Source organism: Suricata suricatta, chromosome 10, assembly GCF_006229205.1.
Source record: "Suricata suricatta isolate VVHF042 chromosome 10, meerkat_22Aug2017_6uvM2_HiC, whole genome shotgun sequence".
Lineage (NCBI taxonomy): Eukaryota > Metazoa > Chordata > Mammalia > Carnivora > Herpestidae > Suricata > Suricata suricatta.
Window position 1 is genome coordinate 64,776,162 of NC_043709.1, and position 4,147 is coordinate 64,780,308.

A 4,147-nucleotide genomic window follows, 5' to 3' on the forward strand; every position below is an offset into this window, starting at 1 on the left:
CTGTTCCATTCACAATCCATTTTTCCATTTGTTTATACTTCTATCATATTTCTATAAGCCCATTTATTCAGACCGCAGATATGCATAGGTGGACTGCTATATGCCAGGCTATGGGAGGCACTGAGAAGAAGACAACCTTGTATATACAACTGCTTAACTATTGTGTAGGTACCCGTTTTGTTCTTTGATTTATTTCACTTTTGTCTAGCATTCAGGGATTTATTCTCTTCTTAGCTTTTCTCCTCGTGCCCAGTTTGAAACACAGTCTGGGGCTATATACTTAGGTTGTGCCTCTTGAAATCTTCTACCCAGCTTTGTAATGCCACACAAACTCTGGTCTGTCCCCTTATACTCAAAATCTTCTCTGTATTCTTGAGTTTGTCCTGATACCACAGAGTCTGACCTTGATGTTGCCCAAAGGGCTCTCAATGAGTTCAGTCCTGTAGAGCAGCCATCTTTCCAGTGCTTCTCCTTTCTGGTTATTTCCCCACTATTAATGTTAAATATTTACATACTTTATCAGACTATGGGACTTTCTTAAATTCACTTTACATCTCAGTTCTGGCTACTAGTTTTATATGCAGTATCAGTAGCTGACATAAATTTAAATTTAGCAGGAAAGGAGAGCACACTATTGAAAAAAATAAATATCAAAGACCCCTCTTATCTCTGCTTTTGTGAAGTCCTGTTAGAAGAAAACATTTTTCCATTCTCTACATTAGTGATTTTAAAAAATTAAAAATTAAAATGTGGCCGCTCTCTTCAAGAATATGAACATTTCTGTGTTTAGAATTTTCTGTATGAATTAAGCATATAATAACTTTAATTCTTTCACATTTACTCTATTTACCTTGTGTGTACTTACTCATCTGGAAGGATCACAGTGCTCCAATGCACAATGAAGTTAGTGAGATATAGTCTAGATACAGAGTGAATGGAGAAGGGATGCCCCAGATCTTTAAAGAGAGAAGAGTGGTCAATGCAGAAGATAGTTTAGAAATTAGCAGGGTTTTCTAATTTGCATCAGATAGTCATATATCAGCACTTTGTCAGACATGTCTGCAACCTTCAGTTCTGTCTGATCTGTTTTACAGATCAAATTGATGTTGATTTTTGGATTTAAGAAAAGGCATCCTATTTTATCATTGGATATTTATTCCACTGGAATGACTGTGTTTAAACACTTACAATTAGCCACAATATTAACCCTTTTAGATTTACTGAATCCAGGTAGTGAGGATGGTGATGATATTGAAAAGATAATGCTTCATTCCAACACTTTATATATATTAACCTATTTCTTTTTTGCAAAAGTCCCATGATGTGGTTGATTAGTCTTCTACCTTTTTATTTTTTTTATTTTTTTATTTTTATTATTATTTTTTTTACTTTATAAAGTTTCAAGGGAAGCTGTGTATTGATCTTTAACCTCAGGTTATTTTCTTTTGCCCTCATGATTTGAATCCATAAATATCTCTCAGATGAATATTTTAGTGATCAGTTGTGTCAATAATTGGAACAGTTTTTAGGGAAACAGTTGAATGTAGGTCATGAAAGCCAAAGAAGAGATGGCGAAGGACTGAGCAATCAATGGTGACAAATGCAGCAGTTTGATTCTGAACGATTAGAAATACAAAATACCCAATGGATTTTAGACTTATGGTCTATTGTTGTCTACAAGGAACAGTGGGAACAATGCTAAAACCTGGCGTGTTTTCAAAGTTTTGGAAGAGAATGAGACCAGGGGGAAAATAATGATCAATGTTTTTTAATTACATACCAAATTCCAGATATTTTCCCACACACTTTAGGCATATGTATTTCTCCACAACAACTCTATGAACCTTTTATTTCCTTCATTTACCTCAGAGGAGGGGACAGGGGCACAGTAGAATATCTGGTCTAAGTTTATAAAGTATTAAGTGGTGGAATCAGGATTAAAATTTCTCTCAAAAGACTTCAAAAACTACTTTTTGCCACTATATTAAATAGCCTCAAATGAAGAAATTGATTTTAAGGTTTGTGATCTTTGGCACAGAAAGACACATAGACCAATGGAATAGAATAGAGAACCCAGAACTGGGCCCACAAATGTATGGACAATTAATTTTTGACAAAGTAGGAAAGAGTACCCAATGGAAAAAAGACTGCCTCTTTAGCAGGTGGTGCTGGGAGAACTGGACAGCAACATGCAGAAGAATGAAACTAGACCACTTTCTTACACCACACACAAAGACAAACTCAAAATGGCTGAAGGACCTGAATGTGAGACAGGAAACCATCAAAACCCTTGAGGAGAAAGTAGGAAACAACCTCCTTGACCTCAACCACAGCAATTTCCTACTCAACACATCCACAAAGTCAAGGGAAATGAAAGCAAAAATGAACTATTGGTGCCACTGTTGGTGGCAATGTAAACTGGTGCAGCCACTCTGGAAAACAGTTCCTCAAAAAACTATCAATAGAACTCCCCTATGACCCAGAAGTAGCACTGCTAGGGATTTACCCAACAGATACAGAAGTGCTGATGCATAGGGGCACATGTACTCCAATGTTCATAGCAGCCTTGTCAACAATAGCCAAATCATGGAAAGAGCCTAAATGTCCATCACCTGATGAAAGGATACAATGGAGTATTACATAGTAATGAGAAAGAATGAAATCTGGCCATTTGTAGGAAAGTGGATGGGCCTCGAGGGTGTCATGCTAAGTGAAATGAGTCAGGTGGAGAAGGACAGATACCATATGTTTGCACTCATTGGTCTAACAGGAGAACAGGAGAAACCTAATGGAGGACCATGGGGAGGGGAAGAGAGAAAGAGAGTTGGGGAGAGAGAGGGATGCGAAACTTAAGAGACTATTGAATACTGAAAACGAACTTAGGGTTGAAGGGGAAGGGGGAGGGGGGGAAAAGAGGTGGTGGTGATAGAGGAGGGCACTTGTGGGGAAGATCCCTGGGTGTTATATGGAAACCAATTTGACAATAAACTATTTCAAAAAAAAAAGTTTTGTAATCTATATATGCTTGTAGACAGAAAAGAAGCAGTAGATAATAAACAAAAAGAGTAGATAAAAAACAAAGTCTAGTGCTCTGTGAAAAGACTGTGCCCCTGCTCAGGAGAATGACATTGAGTTAGCAGGCAGGGCACAGTCCACATCAAGATCCCATTCCTGAATTCAAGTGATAATGAACAACTAAATGGGTGTTCTTTTTTTTTCTTTTTCTTTTTCTTTCTTTATTTTTTTGGTATCTAGATAATCTGGATTTGATATATCTTGGATTTATATAAGTAATAACTAAGAAGAATGGAATGATTTTCAAAAATATTTCAAAGTAATACTAATGTAAAGTTGCAAGCACAGCTTATTTTTGACGATAAAATCATTCAATAAAAATATGAAAGGAAGTTTATAAACTTATAAGGGAAGTTCATAAACAAAATTTAGGGGTGCCTGCCTGGGTGGCTCGGTCAGTTGAGCATCTGACTTTGGCTCAGGTAATGATCTCACGGTTTAACTACTTCTCTATTGCTTTCTATTATTGTCATATGTTACCAAACACATAGCAAATTATAATACCCATTTATTACCTTGCAGATTTCTAGGTCAGAAATTTGGGCACACTCCACTAGGTTCTCTGTTTAGAGTCTCACATGACAGAAATCAAGCTGCTGGGTGGGTCAGGCTCTTATCCACAGGCTCTGGAGAAGAATCTGCTTCTAAGCTCATTCTGGTTGTTGGCAGAATTCAGTTCCTTGAAACTGTAGGTCTGAGGTGCCCATTTCCTTGCTAACTGACACTGGGGAGCGTTTCCTCCTTATCAAGACCCCTTAACTCCTCACAGGGCCCTCTCCACTTTCAAAGTAGTGTATCACCTACTTCTCACGCCCCCCAATCTCTCATTTCCCCTTCTGCTTCCTTCCATCTGGAGAAAACTCTGCTTCTAAAAGGCTTCTGTGATTAGATTAGGCTCCCCTGTAGAATCCCCTATTTTAAGGTCAACAGATGTGGGACTTTAATTACATCTACAAAATCTCTTCACAGCAGCCTCTAGATTTGCATTTGAAGAACAAGAACCTGGGAACCTTGAAGGACCATCTTTAGAATTTTGCCTTTTACACCAAGTAAACATATAAGCATAACACTC